Source organism: Rousettus aegyptiacus, unplaced genomic scaffold (genome assembly GCF_014176215.1).
Source record: "Rousettus aegyptiacus isolate mRouAeg1 unplaced genomic scaffold, mRouAeg1.p scaffold_m13_p_2, whole genome shotgun sequence".
NCBI classification, from domain to species: domain Eukaryota; kingdom Metazoa; phylum Chordata; class Mammalia; order Chiroptera; family Pteropodidae; genus Rousettus; species Rousettus aegyptiacus.
The window spans coordinates 164,034,801-164,060,317 of NW_023416295.1; the positions used below are offsets into that span (position 1 = coordinate 164,034,801).

General features: G+C 48.4%; 1 protein-coding gene and 1 long non-coding RNA gene across 4 annotated transcripts in view; one reads left to right on the forward strand and one right to left on the reverse strand.

Moving 5' to 3' along the window:
* The window catches only part of CHST11 (carbohydrate sulfotransferase 11), a 237,034-nt gene that overhangs the window by 169,263 nt on the left and 42,254 nt on the right, over window positions 1-25,517 (forward strand). The gene's annotated exons all lie outside the window — the stretch shown is intronic.
* LOC118613753 lies at window positions 9,564-10,845 on the reverse strand. The gene is made up of 2 exons (XR_004955793.1): window positions 10,640-10,845; window positions 9,564-10,011 (listed from the first exon to the last, which is right to left on the reverse strand). It is a non-coding gene; the product is annotated as an uncharacterized LOC118613753 (long non-coding RNA).

A 25,517-nucleotide genomic window follows, 5' to 3' on the forward strand; every position in this document is an offset into this window, starting at 1 on the left:
TTATATGTTTTGGTATGATTTAGGCAGCCCGTGTTTTTGATCCTTCACTGGGCAGTACAAGGGCAGTGGTTTCTAGAAGCGCAGCAAATAAGGGACATGCCTGGTCCCCGCAGGTCTGCACGGTGGGGCGGAAATGGCAGGAGTTAAGGAGGCCGTGGAAACAGCTCTGAGGTCAGCTCTGGCACACAGAGCAATAGCTTGCGTGAGTTACGTGGACGACCCCACTCGGCTCCAACCTGTCCCGCTGTCTTAGTGCAGGGGTCCACGCAGACAGGGGTGGGCAGGAACCGACAGCTCCAGAAATGGAGAATAAGGAGGCCGTTGCGTTCTGCTTCCTGGCGGACTTCACCAAAATTCTACAGCGAATGAAAAACGTTAAAAGAAAACCGCTTAATGAGATACCTTGTGACTTGTGCCTGTCGATTCTGTGAGCAAAGTGTTTCTGAGAGCTGGCCACCGGCCCGGGCTTGGCCTCCTTCCTTCTAGAGCATGTGAGTGTGATTGGGTTCAGCTGCCAGTCATACCCCTCAGAGACCTTGTGAGGAATGACCTCCCACCTGGGCAAGATTACTCCCTGTGACAGGCAGCTCAGCACATGGCCAGGAGTGCACACGCTGCCAGGCAGCTTGCCTGGCCCCAAAACCGGCTCGTTATGTTGACTGCGAGTTTTCCTCCTACAGCTTCCAAACGGTGAACCTCCCCCGGGTTCCCACGTCACTCGCATGGCACTCGGGTCCTCCCACCGCTTCCTCCCAGACAGCCGAGGCCTGACGATTAGCCCGGACTCCTGATGCCGGGCCATACCCTCCCAGGCTGCCATTACAAGTTCCCAGGGGGGCTGAACACAACCTAAATTCATTGTCTCGCAGTCCTCGAAGCCGGAAGGCTGGAATCCAGGTGTCGGCAGGGCTGTGCTCCCTCCAGAGGCTCTGGCGGGGGGTGGGGGGTTCGCTCTCTGTTCCAGCTTCTGGCCGCTGTTGCTGTCTTCAACTTGGGGCCCCATTTCTCTGCTCCATCTTCACGTTGCCACCCCGTCTTCTGTGTCTTCTCCCCCACCTCTTATAGAGATACTTGTCATTGGATTGAGGGCCCACCCTGGTCATTCAGGGTGGTCTCCTCATTGAAGACCCTTAATTCTATCTGCAAAGACCCTTTTTCCAAATGAGATATCGTTCACCTCTTTTGGGGGCCGCAGTCGACCTGTTGCAACATTTAATGGAAAGGTTAATGGATTAGCATGAACTGGAGAAGGTTTTCTGTGGTTAGCTTAAGGCATTTTCTCAAGGGTAAAGATCTAGTGATATCTGTTTCCAGCTGTGTGACTTATTATAAATTACTTGACCTCTTTGGGCTTCAGTTTCTTCATGGGTAAAATGGGAATAATAATAATAGTACCTACCCATAGGCTTGTTGTGAGGATTAAATAAACTCCCGTAAGTATAATGCTTCGAATACCGTCCGGCACATAGCTAGCATTCTTTAAGTATTAGGCATCCGTATGGTGGCAATCATCCTGGCATCATAGTCACCGTTGGAACCTGTCTTCAGACAACGAGACTTCCCAAGACCACTCATGTAACATTCGGTGTACTCTTCTGGTGTGCTGGCCTTTTTTACGTCACGGCTTCTCGGCTTAGTGAAAAGTAGCCTGGACTAGGCCCAAAGAGTTCCAGCCACTTCTTGTCCGTTATCACCTGGTGGCTGGGTGGTGGAGCTGGGACTCGAACCCAGGCATTTGGAGTTCAGAAGCTGTGCTCTGAGCCTACCGCACGAGCACCGCCCCTCAGCAATAGGAAACTAATACACCATTTATAAACCAAAGGAGCCGAGTGGGGTCGTCCACGTAACTCACGCAATAAATGTCTACAACAGTTTCTAGGAGCCACGGAGTTCCCTAAATGTGTTATGGAATTAATTGAATGTGGAACGGCTTTTCCTGTTCGCTGAGGAACCTCAGATAATCTCTGCTAGCAGATGAGAGTGTTTTCTTTGCCACCCCGACCCCCACCCCGGCTTCAGATTTTGATGTCAACTCTGTGTTGCATAACTGACCACATTAATCTCTTAGCAGTCCTTCCAGACACAGAGAGGCGAAGGAACTTGCCCAAGGTCACACAGGACAGATTTTTCTCTCGTTGGTTTTCCCATCTAGGATATAACGCCCTCGTCCTCTTAAACTGTGCATGTAATCAAAAGATGGTCTCTCAAACCCAGCTGCTGTGTGACCTGGACAAGCCACATAACCTCTCTGAGCCTCATTTTCTGGGGTCGAAACCATTTAACACCTTAAGTGTGCTAATGGACAGAAAGTGCCCAACGCAATGGCGTGTCTCAACACACGGTAACTTGAAAAGTAAAATCTAAAATACTCTGTGTTTTTCTGAGGAACGGTGACGCATGACTCTCAAGATATATTTTTTACTACATTTTGTTTGCTCAGATCGTCTATAGATATCTCTAGTATAACACGTGTATTTAGTGGAGAACACGCTAATCGGCTGTTTATATTGAAATATTCTGACCAAATGAAAAGTTTATAAAGAAATCTTTTTAAATTTTGAACCAGAAATGGATGAGAATGAATGTCATTATTTGTGAAACAGAATAATTTACTGTTGAAATGGGCCTAATTAAGAAACTATATGGTAGGCATCAATTATTTTGGCTTCTCTCATGCTCACTTCTCGGTGGGAGCCGTGAACACTCATGTGCCCTCTCCGCGACAGTGAAGAATGTTCTAGAATTGCCTTATATGGAGCCTCACCCTTTTCCACCTGGATGATAAGGAGTCCTGGCCTTCCAATCTTTGGTTTTTTTCTCTGTTTTTCTCTTAGCTGTGTAATGTCAGTAGGATGCATTATTACCTTCAGGATTCAAGAAGTTAGCTGGGCATGAATAATGTAGCAGTAATAATAACTAATAATAATAACGGTAACAACAGCTGTTATGTGCCAAGGGCGTGCTCAGTGCCAGATGCTGTGTTAGGACTGGTAGAAGCACAATGAGCCCTGAGCTCTGAAGTCCAACTCCTGGTCCTACAGCGTGCACTGGAGCAAGTTGCTTCTCTGAGCCTTGCTTTCCTCTCCTATAAAATAGAATTAGTAACAACATTACCCTCCTTAGAGGATTGTTTTGAGTGTTAAGTATGTAGCAGCCGTCTGGCAGGCTGTAAGCACTGTTGATCTCTTTAAGAACTTCCTGGTGGAGGTTCACCCCAATGTGTGTGAGGAACTGGGGCTCAGAGAGGCTTGGGGTTTTGCTCAAGGTCACATGTGTGTTGGTTGGGAGGTGTGGCCTCAAGCCCAGCTCTGCTCGCACCCTACACCCTCAACTGGTTATCCTAGGTAATGTTGTCTACATAATAGGCAACCTGCTGAGTGATTACTGTTTTATATCCATTTGATCTTTGAGCCATTATCTCATTTGGGCAAGAGAATGACCTTTGGTTTATAAATGATGTATTAGTTTCCTATTGCTGCTGTAACAAATTACCACAAATTAGGAGATTAAAAGCACACAAGTGTATCATTCTCTACTCTGAAGGTCAGAAGTCTGTCATGGGTCTAAAATCAAGGTGTCAGCAGGTCTCGGCTCCTTTGAGAGGCTCTAGGGGAGAATCTGCTTCTTGCCTCTTCCAGCTTCCCAAGGCCACCTGCATTCCTGGATTCACGGTTACATCACTTCAGTCTCTGCTTCCATTGTCACATCTCTGACCCTGAGCCTCCTGACTCCCTGTGATTATCACCTGAATAATCCAGGGTAATCTCCCCATCCCAGGTTCCTTCACTTAATCCCATCCGCAGAGTCCCCTTTTGCCAGGTAAAGTCACACATTCATAGGCTCCAGGTAGATTAGGATGTGGCCCTCTTTGGGGGCCGTCATTCTGCCCAGCACAGGTGGACATCCTCATTTCGACATTGACCACATGTTCGTTTCCGGAAGTGCTGTGTGGCGTTGGCTTCGGGGCAAAGCAGCTCCAGTCCCAGTCTTGGCCCCTCCCCTTCCTAACCTGTGAGCCTCGGTCAGGCATTTCATTATTTCATTTCTGGAACCTCCGTTTTCTCCTCTCCTCATCTGAAAAATAGCGGCTTCGGTCCCAGGTTTGCAGGGTTGTGGAGAGCACGAGATGGAAGTGGTGGATATAAAGTGCCTGGTCCTAATTGGCTTTCAAAAACGGGATCCATTATTCTCATGATGATTAATTACTTTTAAATTATTTTTAATGTTCCCGTAACGACAAACAGAGCCCAGTGTCTCAGTAAAAATGAACAAGAGTCTTAGCATGCAGGTCGAGGGGTTTCTAATAATGGCCTGCAAGAAGCAAAAATCCAAACCTGGTTCCAACCCGCCAGAAGTGGCCTCGGCTGGAAACAAAAGCCTCATTCAGTTGACCAGATGATAGGTGTGAACTGGAAGGGGAAGGGGAGCGGAGATTAGCTTGTCAAACAGTATTTTATTGTGAGAGCTGCAGATCAAGGCTGCCTTTGGTAACAGCGTTTACATGAAAAGAGGCACGAGATATTTTATGGCCCCGATTGAGGTCCAGAGCCTAAACAGCAGCCCTGTTTGATCCGCCTTTCATAGGTTATGTGACGTTTCCATGAGGGATTGGGCATAAATCTTCCAAGCTGCCCATTCGAACGTGGCAGAACCCAGTGGAAAGTTGAGGGGAGCAGGAGACAGAGAGGAAGGAAGTCCGGTTTCTTTGAGTGGTCACAGAATTTCAGATATGGTGCGTGGCTTCCTCAGGTAGGTCCCACGTTGCCCAGATGCGCCGTTGGAGATTGGGTGATTTTTTTTCCCCATTTCCTCAGGGGGCCCTGCTTATCTTTCCCGCCTCATCTCATGTGCCCCCAACCACCGTCCCGTGTTCCGTGAACGTGCCGAACTAGCGTCCACCACGGGACTGGGTGTTTGTCGTGCCCACTCCTGGAACGCACTTCCCCACAGGTCTTTTACTGGTTGGCTCTTTCTTGTCAAGTCTCAGCTGAAATAGCACCTCCCCCCAAAAGGTGACCTCCTCAATCACTCCTTGTAACATCGCCTCGTTTAATCGTCTTCAGTGCAGTCACCATGATCGGAAATGACCTTGCTCATTCGTTTGTCTGGTATCTCTCCCTCTGCCCCCGGAATGTGATCTCTGAGGGGACAGGGACCTTGGCTCTTATTTACTGCCATCGTCCCAGCGCTAGGACATGGCCTAGCAACACAGAGGGCATTTATGATCATAACTACTAACCAAAAGCGCTCGCTCTATGCACCATTCCTTCCTAAATGTCTGACATGCATTTATTTATTCATTTCCTCTCCACGAATCCATTTCATAGATGAGGAAACTAGGGGATAGTTAGATAAATGAAAAAAAAATCAAATTAATAGACTATTCAGATATATTTGAGGTATTACTGAATTAATTTAGCAACTATATTGGTTCTCTATGGCCACAGTCATTTTGTGGGACAAAATATCCCACAATTGTCAAAATATCCCTTGACAGTCATGCTGGTTGTCAAGGGTGCCCAGGAATGAGAAGATCAAAGTTCTGTTTTTCTTTTCCTTTTTCTACCGTTTGGGAGAGAGAGACCACATTTCTGTTTTCAGAGCCGCGGCGGACGTGCGTCGAGCTTCCTCCCTGCGTGGGGCGCTCTGCCACATTTCATTTTAGCTTTATTTATTAATTTCTTTTGCTGCGATTTGGTCTCCAGAGTTGGATATACTTTGTTCTTACATACTTGAAGCAGACCTGAGAAATATAGCCCTGGCCCCATTTCGTTCAGTGTGGGAACCAGAGACGGAGGGAGGTGAAGGAACTTGCTCGAGCTCTCAGGGATTCTCCAGATTAAGGCTCCACCCCGCAGCAGAGTGCCCGGGACGTAGCAGACGATCCCGAAATGTGGGCAGAATAAAGAAAGGAGGACAAGACACCCACCGCCCTGGGACAGTGGACATCAGTATCTTCAGCTTAGAGATGTGGAAATTGCGGTTCAGAGAGATTCAGTTCAACGTCACCCAACTAGTAAGTTAATGAGTCAAGATTACGACCCAGACAGTTCCAGCTCCTCAAGCCAATGCTGTCTACACCAGGTGGAAAACAAGACCCGATCATCTTCTCCACAGTTTAGACCCCCCGCCAGGGAGACACAGGGGACAAAGAGGGTATATTTGTTTGTTTGTAAACCCCTCGAGGACCAGAATCCCTGCCCGCTCAAGACCAGACCGGACGCAGGCCCTGGACGCCCCTCACCAGGCCGCCGCCTCCTTCGAAGAAAGCTCCGGAGTCCGTGTCTGCTCTGGCCCCATCTCCGTGCATGGCTCAGAGAAGAGAAATCGAGAATGAAGAGAGCCCTCTAAGCAAAGCCATTTGCCTGTGGGCACTCTGCAGACCAGGCCTGGTCCGCATGGACGTCAAGGGGCATCTGGAGCTTGACCAGAGTGTGGAAGCCGAGCCCAAGCCTCAGGGCAACCAGCCCTGACACATTCAGACAGAGAGTGGCACCTTTCTTTCTCATTTGGAAACTACACATGTGTCATTCACAGCCGAGCACGGAAAAAGATGAAACAGTGCCCACCCTATGGAAAATCTTAGAAAATCTTAATTAGCTTCCAGAAGTGCTGCCAGAATCATTGTTGGCTCATCGCACCTAAGGCCAGCGCCTGCTACAAGGCTGCTCTGGCTGTGCAGGGGAAGAGGCTCGCCCACAACCTTTCTGTTGGGATGTTGTTATTGTTTATGTGGCCCCCTAACCCCCAATCAGGGTTGCCTGCTGGACCGCCCTTCACTTGGTAAACCCCCGTGGACCTGTCAGCTTGCTGTTGACTGACTCGAATCACATTCAGCATTGTTCCCTCACTAAGCGTTGCTGGGGTCCTCCCATGAGCCGGTTTGCAGCAGGCCCCGGGGATACTGCAGTACGCAGTGCCATGCGGTTCTCGTTCCCAGGCAGAATACGTTCTAGCCGCGGGGAGACAGGCAACCAAACAGATAAACAGGAGAACTCCAGGTAGCAACAGAATGCAGGAAAGGAAGCGAAGTGGGGCGCAGGGGACAGTGGGATGGGCAGACGAGGGAGGCCTCGCTAAGGAGGGGACCTCGAATGTGACATGGGACGTTAGACGTGAATGAGAGGAAGGCGCTAGCCACGGAGGCATTGGGGGGGAATGTTCAGGCAGAGGGAAGAGCAAGCGCAAAGGCCCCACCGCGGGACCAAGCTTGGTGGTTTGGAGAACCCCAAACGGAGAGTGTCGCTAGCCCCTAGTGAGTGTGGGGGAGGGGCGGGAACTGTGGCCAGCTGGGCCGGCGGGTGGGGGCCAGTCGGTGGAGTCCAGTGGAGCTACAGAAATGAGGACATTTGAGTAGGACACATCATCGCCGTGGACTGCTGGGCACAAGTGTGGAGCCTCCCACTGCTGTCCTCTCATTAGGGGGTTTATTTCTGCTGGTCGAGGCGATGACTCAGCTCCCACATCTGCCCCAGGTAGAATGGAAATGGAGGCTCCCCTTGGATTCCTGTGGGATTTAGTCAGGTCCTTGAACTTCTTTCTGGTTTGTGCTCACCCAAACCGATTTTTAAATCTTTACGTCACTCTGACCTTTAATGTACACTGCCCGCCCTTACGTTCTCCAAGTGGGCCAGAGCCGGGCCTGCCGGGCTGGTGGTGCTGAGGGCCAGAGCCCCAAAAGCCTGTCGAAGGCCAGGATTCAGATGGGAAGGGTGTAGGTGTTAAGGTCTGACAAGTCCATGTTCGAATCTCCATCTTGCTGCTTAACGGTCATGTGATCTTAGACGAGACCCTCGAAGGTTCTGAACTTAACGATGGGGTAGCAAACAGTATCTACTCGGAAAGGTTGCCGTCAGGATTAACCAAGATCATGAATGAAAACACCTCACGCCAGGGTACGTGCTTAATCACCCTGACGGGTTTCTCTCTCCCAGTGTTCGGCCGGTCTGTTGTGCGGTCCTTAGGAGCAAAGGGACAGATCTCCTCTAGTGACACATCGCTGAGTGAGAATGAGTGGGCTCAGGCCATGTGACTCTGTGCGTTACCATCCGAATGACGGCAGACCTAAAAAGAGATTGTGAAGGAAAAGGAGCGACGGACTGATTCACGTTACAACGTGCAGATGATCCTCAGAGACGTTGCGCCAAGTGGGAAAAGCCATTCGCGAAAGGCTGTGCGTTGTGGGATTTCATTTCATCCCTGTGACAGCTTCAGAATGGGTAAATCCATAGAGACGGAAAGTCACTTAGTGGTTGTACGGGGCTGGGCGTGGGAGTGGAGGAGGGGGCAACTTCTAATGTACAGAATTTCTTTGTGGAGCAACAGATATATTCTAGAATTAGATTATGGCGATGGTTGCAAAGCTCTGTAAACAGACTAAAAACCATTGGATTATTTACTTTAAATGGATGGATTTTAGAGTATGAAAATTGTCTCTCGATAAAGCCACTTACAAAGATGTAGTTCCATTACTTTCAGGAATAATGCACAGTTTAAAAATAAGACTTAGTAGGTGTCGATGCAAAAATTCATCGGTTATCTGAGAAGATTGCCATTTGCTGTTTGCTTCTGATCTTTCCTCATAGAACGTTAAAAGAAAAGATCAAAAATGGAAATCTGTAAAGAAGTTCTTGATTTTGTGAGGGTTGAATCTGCAGTCTTTTTCAGAGTCAGGCACTAAATGATCACAGAAATGATTCCTAGTTCTCCATCGAATGTCATTAGCATCAGTTTGGACATACACGTCGAGAATTCGCTGTGTGTCTGCCACCTTCCTGCTTGCTGAACCAGAACTGAGCGTGGTGGCTGTCTTCTAGGATTTCCTGTGTGGTCCTGTAAATGCAGGCACACTCCCCAAAGGGTACCAGCTGTATTAGTCAGGGTTCTCCAGAGAAGCAGAACCACTAGGATGTGTGTGAGTGTGTAGAGAAAGAGATCTATTGTAAGGAATTGGCTCACATGATTATGGAGGCTGGCAAGTCCCAAGGTCTGTAGTCAGCCAGCTGGAGACCCAGGACAGTCACTATTTCCACTTGAGCCCAAAGGCAGGAAAAAACGGATGTCCTAGCTCACAGGTAGTCAGGCAGAAGGAGCTCGTTTCTGGGAAAGTCAGTTAATTTGGGGGAAAGTCAGCCTTTTTGTTTTATTCAGGCCTCAGCTGATTGGCCGAAGCCCACCCACACTGAGGAGGGCAGTCTGCTTTATTTTGTCTGCCGATTCAATCCTGTATGTTAATCTCATACAGAAACACCCTCATAGACACATCCTGAACAACCTTTGAATGCCTGGGCACCCTGTGGCCCAGTCAAGTTGACACATAAAATTAATTGTCACACCAACCCAGCAAGATGTTCCACTACCCTCCAAACAGAATTCCTGGAAGAGTTGGGAAGTAATCTCTCCTACGGTCCTTGGGAAGTACCATAATTGGGAACTTACACTAAAAGGCCCTGATAAGTCCTGCAATGAAAAGAAACTTGTTTACCCCTCTGTTTCTTAGTCAGAGCATTCTAGAAACACTCATATACCCCATTTTCTTTTTACATTTCTTTGTGTTTTCACTTTTTAAAAAAAAAAAAAGAGAGAGAGAGGAACGTGTGTCACAGGCTATTTTGGCGTATGCTGAAATAATATGATGTGGGCTTGGGCCATACTGGAAGTGTATCTATCGTACGGCAAATTCCATCGGGGTGAGAAGAGGTGAAGGAGCGAGAGCATCGGGCAGGCTCCCTCGGAGGGCCTTCGTCCGAGCATGATGTGCAGCAGACGGGGGCCTCTGGCTGACCGAGATGATGCAGGTAGGAGCAGCGGCATGCGGAACATGCACGATACTCCGTCGGCTTCCCCTGCCTGTGGGCACAGCATGGTTTTGGTTTTATTTGAGTTGTGTCCTTGGTGACAGGAAACCATCAGACGCGAAATCGGTCTTCGGTTTCAGTCGACTCCTGCTTACCCCCGTTTTGGTAACATCTGCAACGTCTCGGGCTGAAGGTTTTCATCTCTCTGGGGTTTCTGGTCTTATTTTTCAGCAAACCAACATTGGGAGAAGGGGGCAGGGCGGGGTTGGGGGGAGAGACTAGCGTTAGTAATGGTGCCCTCTCTACTGTCTCAAGCAGGAGTCCCCAACCCTGGGCCACAGACCGTTCCAGGTCTGTAGCCTGTTAGGAACTGGGCCACACCTCAGGAGGTGAGCAGCGGCTGAGCGGGCGAGCGAGCAAGGCTTCATCTGTATTTGCAGCCATTAGCACTAGCATCACCGCCTCAGCTCCTCCGCAGATCATCAGGCATTAGAGTCTCATAGGAACACCGGTCCCTGGTGCCAAACACGTTGGGGACCGCTGGTGTAAAGACTTGACCTTTATGCTCTCTGATTTCTCATGCGAAGCCACCTCATTAGGGAATGAAAGCTGCCCCTGTGGCAACGGATACTTATCTCAGTAGTAGCAGCAGCATAATGTAGCCGAAAGCACAGATAATCGGGTTCTGGGTTTGAATGCTGCTCCTGACCCGACTTAGGGAGGTGCCGTAGCCACAGCACTCACTCACTGAGTACCGACCCCGTGCCAGCACCACAGGCAAATGCCTGGCCTGCTCTGTGCCTCCCACTCCAAATGTGCCTTACGGGAGCAACCGCACCCACCTCCACGGGACAGCTGTGAATCCACTTTAAGCGATGAGCTGCTGGCCTTTGGCAGGGAAGAGCAGTGGGAGAAGGAGGCAGGAGAGCTAGGAGCAGAAGCAGGAATGGAGGCTGAGTGGGGAGTAGAAACAGGTCGGGGAGAGCAGGCGTTGGTGTCTTCCGGCCCAACCTCGGAGCCCTGCCCAGTGACAGATGACTCAGCAGACAGAGGAAACCAGGGCTGAGGCTTTCGCGAAGCTGGAAACATGCTTCCCCCAGCCGCCACAAGAAAAGAGAGAGAGAAATTTGGGGTATTTATAAAAATCACCAATGTAGTCCCCTTGGGAAAAATCAGAAATAGGTTGGAGCTACCCTGACATTGTGGTTGAATCTTGTTCTCACTTTGACTCTCCTTTTGGAGGGGCCCTATGGCTCTGCCAGGGCTCGGGGCCTCTGAAGGTCTAAGTGCAGCCGTGGCTGCACCGAGCAGTTTGCATGTCGCTCCTGGGACAAGTCAGTGGAGTCAGAATATGTCATTCAGAACAGGTGGAGTGGACTGATTTTCCTCAGGAAATGGTAAGATACTGTGAGGTTCCTCTAGCACCCACCCCAGATTTCAATGAGGGGTGCATCCTTGATTTGCAAGCACCAGACTATTACCCCTAAGTGGGGGGGGGCGGGGGAAAATAAACTATTTGGACACTTTTATTTGACATGGGAATCTTATCTTGTTCACCACTGTATCCCTGGGGCACATTGCTGGGGCAGTCAGTAGAGGCTTAATAGCTAATTGTTGAATGGATGACGGAATAAGTGAGTGAAGGAATGAATGTGTGGATGAATGCGTGCATGTGTTTACAGCTCCGGAAAAATTCACTACTAACGGATCGTCCCTCCCGGATTCAGTTCCATCATGCTCGTGTTTGTTCCCCTGGACAGGTCTGGAGTTTTGCCAATCTGTTGGATTAGCAGCAGGCCAGAGAGGTGCGAAGTGTTCCCATAACGGTTAGCACTAGGTGCATCCTGCTGGCAGAGGGGTAGTCAGCATGGAAATGAGGGCGGAGCAAGGAGACGCAGCAGGACCAGGAGGAGGGCAGGGCTCCAAATCCCCAAGCTGATGGTATTATTGGCAAGGAAGGACTCTTCCTGCAAAACTGTGCCCAGACACGTGGGTGTGGCTCCTGCCCAAACGAGACTTTCCTTTCCTTTTTTCTTGAGGATTACAGAATAAATAGGAATTGGTAGGATATACATACAGATGGATGAGTGGATGGATGGATGCAGGCATGCAGGCATGGCATCCGCCTGGGGTAGGGAGAAGAGCATTGCTCTTGAATGGCAGGCAGGGTTACTCAGCCTGTTCCCTCTCTGACCCTGTTCTATTATCTGTAAAGGAGAATGAGAAGCCTTGCCTCTCGCTAGCTCCAAGGGCCATTGGAACGCTCAAAATAAAAGCCAGACACCTTTATTCAGTCAAGGTGCTCCACAGCTGTAAAGAATTATTATCTGTGTAACCTCTTCCCTCCAAAGACTGTCTGTAGTCCCCCCCCCACACTGCAAATATATTATGATTAAATGCAAGCGTAAGTCGAAATCTCAGTAAACTCTGTGATCATTTTGGAATTCCTCCAACAAATGGCATGGATTTTTTTTTTCCTCATCTCAGCTCCCAAGCAATTTTTCTTATGTTGGAGATTGCCAAGATGTTATGGCTATTTGGTTATCTTATTTATCCAGATGGTTAGCATTATTTTATGCTGAAACGCATCTGCAAAACCTCATCTGTCTTATTGTTCTGGAAGCATTAGGTATAAGGTTTTTAAAAATCTTAATACATAGCCTCCCGAAAGGGTGGGATGTTCCTGCAAACTTTTTCCTCAACCTGGCTTGCGAATGTGGTTTTCTGTCCTTTGATAGTTACACGTAAGCAAACTAGTTTGTTTGGTATAAACAACGTAAACTTATTTTATGACTCAATATACACACTTGTCTCAAGTCGCTTAGAGTTGCTTCGTATTGAGAAAACTAAAGCTGTGATTTATCATCCAGTGATAAATTTCGAATGCCTTTTTCTCATTTTTCCAACGTTAATCAATTAAGGCATGATGTATGAGTCAGTGACCAGGGATTCAAATGCTCATTAGCGGTGAGACCTCGTGCAAGTCTCCGCTTTCATCACCGGAGCGAACCCACTTTGCAGGAAGGACGACTGTGAGGATGAAGGGTGATCATGTATGCAGAGCGCCTGGCGTCTAAGAGCACTTAATAAATGCTCCGAGGTGGCGCTGTCACCGCGGTTGAGCTGATGAAGGATTTTGTGTGCGAGATGGGCCCGGACTTGCATTCGGAGCAAGTTGCATGAAACTAACAGCTCCTGGTACCGCTGGTGCCGAACCGCGCCCCACCTGCGCACTCCCCGAGACACGGATCTCTTCGCGCCCTTACTCTTGAGCCATTTGAGGATTTCCCAGGTAGACAGTCGGGTGTTTTCTGAGGGTTTCGGAAATTCGTTCAGAAACATTTGTATGCAGCAGTACAGAAAGTCAACCTGACTTTTCCTGAAAGTCAAATGAACAGCAGCTCCGCCTCTCTTTCCATGACCCAGGGCTTGGCTGACTGTCTGCAGGTGCCACACTGTGGGACAGCCAGGCTCTCAGAGATAGTCCTCGGCGTGTCCCTGTTCACCCAGGTGCAGAAGACGCTAAAGGCCAGGTAGTTTCGGTTGATGATCGCTGTGCTATAGCGCAGTAAACTTAATTCTGGAACCAGGCCTGCACGAACTCAGTTCCCCCATGTCTATCTCCATGGGCTCCTTACTTAGAACGTTAGGTCTTCTGGGCAAGGGTTGCAACTGTGGATACTACTCTACCAAAAGAAAGGAGCTGAGTAGAGCCTTCGCTTGTTTCCGTTATTGTTAAGTCTTAGTTTTTGGGTTTTTTTGTTTTTCTAAGGTTTTATAGTGTGAATTGATTTCCCTCTGTCTCTCAGTAGGGGTTGGTCGGAGACTCGTTTGTGGTCCTCCTCTTGTACAGATACCATAAACCTACAGATAACAAAGCAACTGCTCTGGACATTGCCAGGTACTCAGAGGGGTTGTGATAGGGCCGGGGGTTTAGGAATTACGTTAAGAAGCCCGCAGGGCCCATGCCAGTGACCAGCACTTCTGGGGCCATTATTTTAGCATCCAAGTGCTTTATGCCTTGTCTTCTTCTCACTTGGTTTTTCAAGCCAATGATTGTTGACCGAATTCTCAAAAGCACCTTGCACAGTAGAGGCAGTGAGTAAATGTATAGACATCCTAGATAGCACAGAGTAATCATGATCGATAACAATGGCTCACATTTTTTGAACGCTGACTATGTACCGTGTAACAGGCTGACTGCTTTACTGGTGATCTCATGCGCCCTCCAACCACCCCATTACGCAGATGCTGTGACGATGCCCATTTTGCAGATACAGAAACTGAGCTTAAGAACTTGCCCACAGTCACAGCTAGAAGGCAAGGCAAGGATTTGGTCCCACGGTGGTCTTCGGACAGCCTCTGGGAAGTGAATAAGTGCTACCAGTTGAGATGGAAAGAAGCCACTTTAGTTCAAGATGCCTTTGAAAGAAATAGCCTTTTCTGCCCGCAGTTATCATATTCCAAATAGCTCCAAAGAAAAATTTTTTTCACAACTGTACATTTTAGTAACTCTTCCTATTGAGAAATAGCCCGGGTGCAGTCTCCTGGTATACGAGTTGCTGTTGACCTTCTAAGCCTGCATTTCTGTTTAACGCTGTTGGGTAGGAGAAGGGGTTTGTCATTCTGTTTCCTGTTCTTAACCAGTGTGTGGAGGGGTGAGAGTTCACACTGGAATTTGGCAACAGTGTGGTTATGGCTTCTATGCGTCACTTCTCAGCACGGCATCATCTGGGTCTTATAATTCTCAGAAAACACAAAGGTGTAAACATGTATTTTTTTGAAGTTCCAGCATATGTCTTTGTTATACACATGCCTTTCATTTGTTAATCAAAAGGGAAATATCAGCCAACATCCGTTTATAAGTGAGTAAATAATGTTAACAGTGATTTCATTAAAGAGGATACACAAGTGGCAAATAAACGTTGGGGGAAAAAATGTTCAACATCGAGAAACATCAGAGAACTAAAGCTAGCGAGAGTCCATTACGCCCTGTCAAAAGAGCTGAAATTAGAAAGACCGACAATGGCAAGTGTTGGCAGAATGTGGAGGAACAGAAACTCTCATGCACTGCTGGTGGGAACACAGATGGGTACAGTCAGTTTACATCGGAACTGGGCAGTTTCTTCATTGTTGAACACTGGGGACACTTGTAGGGTGGCCATACACCAGCGGAGAACTTTAGATGCCGGCTGGTCCCATTCTGACATTATGGAAATGAGATGCGAACTGTGGATGAAAAGTTTACTGCTGGAAAAGCGGGTTCAGAATAATTCCCGGGGCCCTCATCCTGGTTCTTGATTTGGCGCCAGCCCTCATGCCTTCCTACCCGCCTGCAGCCTCGGGCTGTGAGCCGCCCGCCGCCTCCTACAGAAACCTGCTTCCTTCTGCTAGGGCTGCACTGGAAGCTTTCTCCATGGCCACGGGTGGGGTCTAATGACTGTTCCATCCCATGTCAGGCTGACACATCAGACCCTTGTTGGTATGGTTAAGACTAGGGCAAGAGTCACCTCCTGCAGCTCTGAAGCTGAGGAAAGGGGAGCATTGTCTGTTTAGGGTTCTCTTTCAGACATTCATTCAACAACTTTTTATTGAGCATCCTGAGAATTATAAATATATGATGAAGAATAATAACTACCTGTATTTGAGGCTGCTCTGTGCCAGGCACTGTATGAGGTGCTGTCTTACAGTAGTGCCCAAGACATCCTGGGAACCCGCCCAAGCTTAGAGACCGGGTGAGGAAGACACCTGGCCCTTAACACCGGGGAGAAGTTAGGGCTTCTCTGAGAGAGATGCAGCCCTAGGGAGACCATCATCAGGAATATGGAGGCACAGGCATCATGTGCTTCACTCTGAAGGAAAATCCAGCCCCCACCCCAGCCCTATCGCCAGGATCTGTCTGTCCTGTCCCCCACACTCAAGCACACACCTCTTGGACAGGATGCTAGTGTGTGTGTGTGTGTGTGTGTGTGTGTGTGTGTGTGTGTGTATTTAGTTTAAAACCACTGTGCAAAAACATAATTTAGATCAAAACTGGGTAGACTCAGTGTGGAGAACTGGATGCGTTTGCATGAAGTTCTTGAGAGTAATTTTAATTTTGCCTAATGGCAAATGTCTTCCCATTCAGGTGGGCTCACACTCTTAAGACTAGGGTGAAGATTGAAATATAAGTTTTTCCCACGTAGCCACAGGAAATCAATTGGGCAGAGAAAGGATTGAAAAGAAAGAACAAGCAAGATTTAGTTTTCATAAAAATTTTTAAAAACAACAAAAACAAAAACATGGTACCTGTAAATAAGGTGAGAATCCAGCGAATCGCTTTCTATTCAAGGGGAGTTGATGGGAAGAATTGTGTTCAAGAGACTGCGTGAGGAACCCTCAGAGATTCAGGCCATCCCTTTCCTATCACGCCTGTGCATTCCGAAGGTTGAATCGCTTCATGTGTACTTCTCTTTTCGATTAGCTGGGATTATCTTTACGTTATTTTTACAGTTGTCTCTGCTTGTCGTTTCCTTGCTGGATAGGAGTAAACATTGATTTCTGACTCCAGGTCGCATGAAAAGTAGAAGCGTTAAGACCAACACCTGAGCCCTTCCTCTGGCCAGTCATAGAGAAAACAGTGAGAAAGGGTCTGCTTTAAAAAGAGATAGACGAACAGCTCGGAGAATTTCTCTAGAGCATCTAAAGAGGCCCCACAGAAATAATCATTGTGGCATTGTGTATAATGCAGAATTGTTTAGCTAGCCAAGTAAACTGTATTATTGCCAAACTATGAAATACTCTGCAACAATTAGGAAGAACAAGGTAGATCTAAGTCCAGTAAAATAAGTTCATCTTCAACTGTTGAAGAACAATGGCAAGTAGCTAAAAGATACTTTCAGTGCCATACTGTGTATCTTAAAAATTGCAATATTGGTTGCAATATGGTTACTCTCATGATAAAGGCATATGAACATATAGAAAATAGTCTGGGAGGACTCATCTCACACTGAAATCAGTGGCTACATCTAGAAAAGTACAGTGATGACCAGAAATGAAGCCGTGAGCTGTTATACCCAGGCTGCAAGCCTCAGCCCTTGGAGCAGGAAGCTCACAAACTAAGATGCTCCAGCGGACTGCTCCTGACCAGCTCTGGCAGGCTGGCCTTTGGGGCCGGCTTTGTCCCCCATGTGTAGTCAGGCACATCATGCAGGCAGTGTGAATCCTGTCTGCCATGTCCAGGACATTGCATTATGTCCTGGGAATTTGGCACGTGCAACGGCGAGAGCTGACCTTTACGTGGCACGTGCCGATTGCCAGGTAGTGTTGTAAGCGTTTTAAGTATATTAACTCACTGGGTCCTCTCAACAAACCTATGGTGTAAACACTATTTATTATTCCCGTTTTACAAAGGAGGAAATTGAGGCACAGAGAGGTTGCGTGACTTATGCGTTGTCACATCGCCAGAAAAATGGAAGAATTGAGGTTTGACCCCAGAGCCCATGCTGTTAAGCTTACTCTTCACTATGTGGATAGCAAGTCCGCCAAACTGGGGCACTTCGGAAGGTGAAGGGGGCATCGTTAATGGCTATGCGGGTCCACAGGCACGCGCTGCTGCTGTCTCCGGCAGACTGGGGCGTGTGGTCAGCTACATTATGCTGCTTCTTCACCCTGGCAGGATGGTGCCTGCCCTCACCACGTCTGCAGCCCATGGGGTGGGGGACTAGGAAGCGGCAGTGCTCGTGCAGTTTGCCGGGCGCCAGGAAGTCGGGGTTTCAGGGGAGGATGAGGAAACGGGAACACGGAGAAGGGCCCCCGACTTGATCTCTGGAGATCAGAGAGGGCTTCCTGGAGGAAAGGACAACTAAGCCGAGACCGATGGGGAAGCAGGAGTTAGCCAGGCACAGCAAAGTGTGTCGTGGTGACAACCGAGGCTAGTGGTGTATACTAAGGCCTAGGTCTAGAGGGGAGGTCTCTGGCCTCCGGCGCACCCTCACTCTCTGGGGTCTGCACACTTTCTTCGAGGGCCAGGAGTCAATATTTCGGGCTTGGTGGGCCAAGAGGCAAGAGGGAGGATATCACATGGGGACATATGTAACCATTTAAAATGTAACCGTATAAAGATATGCAAATCATTCGTAGCTCCAGGACCATGAAAAAACAGGCAACTAATTGGATCTGGCCCTCAAGTTTATACCACAGGTTTCCTTCTTGGCCAGATTTAACTAGCATATCTGTTCATCGTAAAGCCTTGGGGAGGAGGCTTAGTATCAGAGACATACACAGCTCGAAAGTCCACACGCCGAGCAGGCCCCTGTTCAGACTCAGCCGCGGTGGGGCCCCGGGCCAGCCACTTACCCTCCCCAAATCTCAGTGTTCTCAACCCATAAAATGTGGGCCAGACCGCCTCCCTCTTACGGCTGCTGTACGGACCCAGCGAGCATCCGTTTGTTATTCCACACTCGTCAAGCACTTGTTCTGTGCCAGGCTCCATCCGGCTCCTAGTTCACAGCTCGGCCTGGTGGCCAGGACGCCATTCATAGATATTGTTTGGATGTGCTTTCGGTGGTCATTTCTGTGAAAACTCTGTGCCCTCTGCGCTCAACCCCCTGTTCTGACACTGCTTTCGTAGAGGGAATGAGTTTGATCCAATGAGTTAATGCACTTTACCTGCATTGCCTGCCGGGCGTTCTGCCTGGGATCAGGTTTACTCCAATACGACGAAGCATGAACCTGGCAGAAGGGGCGTGAGCTTTTATGAGAACGCGTGATCGAAGTTCTTGGAACTCCTGGGATGCAAAGGCCAAGCCGTCACTGGAGCCGTCCATCTCTGGGTGTCGGCCCTGGGGTGCATGGGGAGTGATTCAAGTCCTCTGGAGCCCGCACTGTATTCTCTCTGCATCAGAACTCTGCCTCCTCTGTGCTGAGCCAGAGGGACTTTGAGTTCCCAGCTTTGATGTGGGAATTAGAGTTTCCTAGGCCTGAGTCAGATTCTGGGTCAGGCGCTGCAAAAGTTGGGAGCGTCCATTTGGCTGCGGGAGTTCCCACTAGAGCCTTTGCTGGGGTGGAAAACAAAGCAGCCAGAGAAGACTCTAGAAGGTGGTCCTTGAGTCAGCTTATTGCAATAACAGGTCGGGGGGGTGGGGATGGGAGGGTTCTATTGGATGAGCTGCCTTCAAACTCTGGCATTGCCACAGACCAGGAAGATGTATAACCTCGAACAAGTAACAGGACTTCTTTGAACCTCAGCTTTCCCTTCTGTAAAATGGACATGGTATTGCCCACCACCCGGCTTGCCCTGAGGACTAACCCATGAAAAGTACTGACATTTAGTGAGGGCTTCTAATGTGCCAGCTCTTGTACTAAGGGCCATGTCTCGTCCTCTTCAGGATGCTGCAAGTGAAGGCGCTGAGTAAAGAGAGGTTCCATGTCCATTCCAAGAGCTTACGCCGCTTGGTTCCAAGTTTATCAACATCCTTGACCAATAGGTGACACTGCCCCACTGAGAGAGATAAAACTGACAAAAACAAAACTAGTTCTCAAACACGTTGTGTGTTTGGGTGTGCATGTGGCCTCGCAGTTCCGCTTATTGAACGAGCATTTCCCAAACCCCCACTCTGTGCAAGAGTAGAGAAATAAAGAAAACGAAGGCGCAGTTCCTGGCTGCAAGGAGGGAGCTTCCAGATATTTTTATCTTGTTTCAGAGCTAGTCATAGGACCACTTCCTTGCTCTCAATGTCACCCATCACGTGCTTCAACTTCCTACTGTTTTTGTTGTTGTTGTTGTTGTTGTTGTTGTTGTTGTTGTTTTTAATCCCGTGACCTCGGAGCTCTTTGCCTATGGTCAGAAAGAGCAGGGGGTAGGAATCCATTATGCAAAAGCAGCCCTAGCTTACCCCAGCCCAGTTCTCTCTCTCTCTCTCTGTTTTTTTTTTTTTTTTTTCTCATGTGTCTCTGGTGTTGCCACAAACAGAGATAACTTGGACTTGACACTTTGCAGCGAATTCAGGTTCCTGGTCTGCCCTGGGGCAGCCGACCAGGGGAGGAACGTCACTGGAGGCGGAGGTGTAAAGAGGACCCATGTCAATAAGTGATGTGAACCCCCATTTTGTCCGGGGTGCAGGGCTGAGAAGGGGAAGCACAGGAAATGTGTTTATCTTGCCTTTGCCTGAGCAGAGCTCCCGAGTGCACGCGATGCACCCTTAGGTCCCGGGGGAGGCCCGCAGGCCCTTTGCAGAACCATTCGCTGCTGCTTTGCCGTGCGAAGATGCCAGTTGGTACTTGGAGGACAGTTTTCAAGCCTTCCTCTAGGCTCCCACCCACTCCACCTTTTTTTATTTATTTATTTCTTTTCAATTAAGGAAATTTTTGGAGATGAAGCAAAGTGTAGCAAATGATATATAACAAGCCGTCTTTTACCCATCATCCCCAATTGATCAAACAGTTTAGTGTATTTGCTTCGGCTCTTTGAGAGGTCTGCATATGTAGTAGGAATCAGTCATCACCAAGGTAGAAACCCATTTTGACTCCCCCCTCATCCCCCTCCTCTCACCCTCTAATTATGAATTCACCACGCATGTACGGCCTATGTATTTACACATTTACTTTCTCCATGTGTAAACATGACATCGGGACGTACAGCGCGGCTGTGTTTTCATAATGTGCATGGGTGCTGTCATCCCGCATACAGTATCCTTGGATTCACCCGTTCCGTTCCACCGTGTGCCTTGAGGTTCGACCCTGTGGATCCTTCAGTTTAACTGCTTTGTCGATTTCCATCCCATGACTGCACCACATTTTATTCCTCCATCTCCCTGTAGACACATAGGTTGCTTCCAATTTTTGTCACTACAAACAACATTGATCTGAACGTTCTGGTGCACGTCCACCTCCGGATGCACAGATATGTGAACTTCCCTACAATATGTGCGTCAGAACACCCACCAGCAGTGGACGAGGGCTCCTGTTCCCCTGTCCTCCCTCTGCCACTTGATTGGACAGATGGTTTACGTTTCTTACCAAATGACCTTTCCCTATTGAAAAAATTTTTAAATAAGAAAAAAAAATGAGGAATATGCACAGAAGTGTCCTCAACCTACCCAAGAGAAAGGTTCCTCTGTCTTCCTGCCTCTGGGCTTGTAGAGAAGCATCCTCTCTCTCTCCTGGGACTTGTTCGGCTCCTGGCACAATAGCATCGCATTTCGGCCTTATAAGTGAAGGTGCCCCCCTACAGCAATTTCACTAAGTCTTGACTTTCCTACTCTGGGTCACTTGAAAACATCTGTGCCTTATCTCTCGTCTGCCGTCAGCACCTGGTCCAAGCATCATTCCTCATCTCTCACCTGGACAGCTGCCCTTCATCCTCACGGGCCTCCTGGCTTCAATTTTCCCCATTTTCATGCCGCCCTTCGTTCTCACGCAATCATTTATTCATTTATTCAGCCATCATCGACTGAGGCCCCGCTATGTACATCTCTGTGGCTACAGTTATGGCGCCTCGTTACCTGCTGGACCAAATCCAAAGGCCTGAGCCTGGCTTTCAAAGCCTCTCACCATCCCACGTCCAGCTGGTTTCCTCAGCATCATCTCCATCTTCTCCACCCTGGCATCCAATCTCCGTGCCCACAATTCCGTAAACGGGTAGTAGTAACTGCTTGCTCACTCCGCCAGGGTTCCCAGCCTCTGCTTGTGAAACTCTCTGTGGTCACTTGAGGCTCAGCTTCGTTCTTATCTGAGCAGCGTTCCCCACGCTCCAAGGCGTAATCAATCTTCTCCTTTCTATGTTCTCATAGGAAGCCACCTTTGTGGCCTCAGGGCTGAGGACCGTGTCTGGCATGCAGAAGATGCTTAATTAAACATGTTGATAACGATCACCCAACCCCTTCATTGCTGCACTTACTAGTCCGTAGCTACCACCCAAATGTCTATGATCTGTCGGGGAAGTTTTCCTGTTTGAGCAAATTACTGCTGGCGATATGTTTGAAAGTTTGAGTGATCTTTCAAAAATTAATTGGCTTTTAAAAGAATTTAACATAATGCATGCCATGAATATTCTTTATTTTTAATCGGGAGGTCTTATCTAGAGCAAGCACCCTCTACTTGAAAACCCTTGATTTCACTCTTTATTTGTAAAAGTAATTCAACCGAATGTCATCAAATGTCTTTAATTCTGTTTTGCTAATCAAGATTAAGCTTTTCCTAACCAGTTGAATTAGGGAAGAGTACTCACTGGCTATCTGGCCAATCTCTATGAGGTACAGTCAATGACTGCTGGGCTGCATCTTATCAGCTGACCGGTTCCAAAATGACCAGCAGCATCGGAATCCCCTGCGATGAAAGTTAAAATGCAGATGCTCGGGCCTCTCCCTCGATCCAATGAATCGAATCTCTAAGCAGGGCCAGAAGGGTGTATTTTTAACAAGCTCTCTGTGTGACTCCAGTTCACAGTGAGATTGAGGACCATGGATCTGGGTCTATGTTGTCCATTCTGGTGGCTGCAAGCCACATGTGGGTTTTGAGCGCTTGACATGTAGTCAGTCCCAAGTGAGATGTGCTCTAAGTGCGCTATACACACCGATTTCAACTACCTAGTGCCTTGTTAATGTATATTTTTTTAACGTTTTTTAAAAACACTTTTCCCCTCCCCCCTCCCCTCTTCCTTCTGGTAACCACTAGTCCATTGTCCATGTCCATGAGTCTCTGTTTGTGTGTCCTGTTCATTTGTTGCTTTCAGGTTCATATTCCACATGTAAGTGATATTGTGAGATTTTCAACATTTTCTGTTCGGCTTATTTTGCTTGGCATGATTATCTTGAGGTCCAACCATGTCGTCACGAATGGCAGTATTTCATCTCTTCTTATGGCTGAGTAATATTCCATTGTATATATGTACCGCAGCTTCTTTAGCCAATCTGCCTTGTTAATATTTGTTACATATTGATGACATGTTAAAACAGTAACATTTTGGATATGAGTTAAATTGTTAATTTCACCCGTTTCTTTTTACTTTTTTAATGTGGCTACTAGAGCGTTTTAAATTACAAGTGTGGCTCGCGTTTAATCTCTATGGGACAGTGCTCGTCTGGATTGTCAAGTCACTAAGAACATGGTGCTTATCTCCCAGCGAATTTCCGATAGTTGATGTTCATTAAGAGTCTGTTGGATGGATGAATGAATGAATGAATGAATGAATAAGGTTGATCAGCAACTCATGGCTTCCTCTTGCCTACTGTAGGACGACCTTAGGTTGTTTCACACCAGAGCCCCGTTATCCGCTTTAGGTTGGATCTTGTCAGTGGATTTGGAGGAAGGATCTTCAGTCCTCCATCTGCAGTGACTGCAAAGCGTTGCTGAGCAGGGGCAGCAAACGGTGCCGTCCCCAGCTTGCGGCGTGGCGGGGTCAGAAGCCTCACTGGGAACCCTCTATAATTGTCTCTTCTGCCGCAGTCCCTCCCCAGATCGCCGCTTGGTTTCACTTGGAACAAGGAATAGGCCTCCCCCCCCCCGCCCCCCGTAAGCTGTGGTGCCCATCTTTCTTACAGCTGTCCCCACCTAACATCTGCAATTAATTATTCATTTTTATCTCATCGCCAGTCATGGCTTAACTCTAGAAATACCAGATTAACATCGGTGTGTTTTTTTCTTTTCCTCCTGTGTTTGCTCTGGAAATTACGTGTTCATGAGGCAGTATGGGGAGGTGGGGTGGGGGGGTCCAAGGGCAAGTTCATCCGGGTTTTAATCCCATCCCCACATATTACTCGTTATGTAACCTTGGGAAAATGAACCCAGTTTCCTCATCTGTAAAACGAGGATACTAGTAATAAACACACATGTAAGATGGAGAGGGTTATGTGAGAATAATATATATATATAAAGCAATTAGCATGGTACCGGGCACCGGGTAATGTGTTGGTATATTAGTGATCATGTTATTGATTGCAGGTTCAGAAACTTTTGTTCCACACCCACGCTATGCCAGACATTATTGGGATATCAGCCAACATCCCAGAGAAGGGAAGTTTTCCCCCTTTAGAGCAGCTTTTAGGAAAAAAATGGCGTAGTGATAGGGTTAAGGGGATAAGCAGCCACATGACTCAGAAAGGAAAACTCGTAGGAGCTGGACAATAATAATAATAATAACAACAACAACAACGCTAATGCTAAATGCCTGCTGTAGTCCAGTCCCGTTGCTGGACCGTGGTCAATATACACGTGGTCTCATTTCGTCTTTACAGCCACTTCATTTGATGCAGATGGAGAAGCCGAGTGTCAGAGAGGCTGAGTCCAAAATTAACCCGCCGTTCTTTCTACTGCCTCATAGTTCTCCCCATTAAAGTGATGGGATCGGTCTTTTCGATGTGTCTGAAAATCTCCTTTTCCTGTAATAAGACATTTTCATCCCCGACATTATTGAAGATTACGCAAAAACAAGTCACTGAGTCTAAAACCAGAGGCCCTGTTTCCCGTGACGCGGACCCCTCCGGCACGCAGCGTGGGTGGGCCGTCGGCGTGGCGTTAAGAGGGCTCTGGTGATGATTAACGCTGGGACAGCGGGGTGGGCTGCCTGAGTGTACGGAGCTCGCTACAGGAGTCAAGCAGAAGCTGAAGGTGTAGCTTTCGGGAGTGTCCAGCATGGAGCAGGCCAGCGAGGTCCCTCCAGGGCAGACTTCAGGATGAGAAGTCAAGGATAGAGTCAGGTGACCTGATCACTGAGTTCAGTTCCAGTGGGACGGGGCAAGGAAGATGGACCCTGATGCCCACTTGGCTGCTGGAACGTAGCCGGGGCACAGCGTGACCTTGGCCGTAGGCTGTCCCTATGTCTTACTCCCGTGGTCATGGATTTTAATGTGTGTCCAAATGTAGTTCGCCTGGGTTAGACTCAGCAAGCGCTGGCTCCTGACAGCCAGGCTGGGGCCAGGGAGGGCAGGACTCAGGTGCATGGGCTGCTCCGGGCATGCGATCACGTGATGAACTTGGTTCAGAGATGAACCGAGATCACCTCGGATCCTGAAAGCCCACCTTCATTTGACGAGCAGGCTGAGCAATTCCGCTCTCTTGTAATTTCAGAGATCTTTGGAGAGAGTGTCTCTATGTTGGGTAACTCGTGAGAGGGTTTAATTCTCCTGGCCATCTTGCAAGGTGTCCATTGCTATTGCAACGAAATCTTTAATGCTGCTGTATTCTAGGTGCTCCGTAAACAATAATAATGGCTAACGGCGAGTACTTACCCTGTGACAGACATCGTTCTAAGTCAGGGTTTTTGCTACTTCGCTGCATCTTCTCAACAATTCTGTGAGATTTCTCAGTAGCTCTAATGATAGATGTAGAAACTGAAGCGGTTTAGTCTTTCACCCAAAGTCACACAGCTAGGGAGGTCAGAAACCCCGGATGGCCCCCGACCTATGCTCTGAACGTGGACACGAAGATGCAGACTTGTGGGGTGTTGGAGGACTGAGCCCAGGTGATTCCTCAGGGTCCCTGAGGAAGCGTCACGAGGGGAACAGAGCGCCCTTTGTCCTAGGCGGCTAAACGGCCCCCCAGCCCAGTGGGACGGATCATGTCTCCCTCCCCTGCCCGCTCAGCTCCCTCCCACATTCCGCCCTGCCCCCAGCGGCATCTCGAAGCACGCTGAAAACATTAACTTGTCCCCTGCTATCCATCTTAGCTGGCGTTGGCCGAGGCAGTACAGTTTAGACGTTTCTCCAAGGGCGGAGAGTGGGTCAGCGAGAGCCGATAATGGAT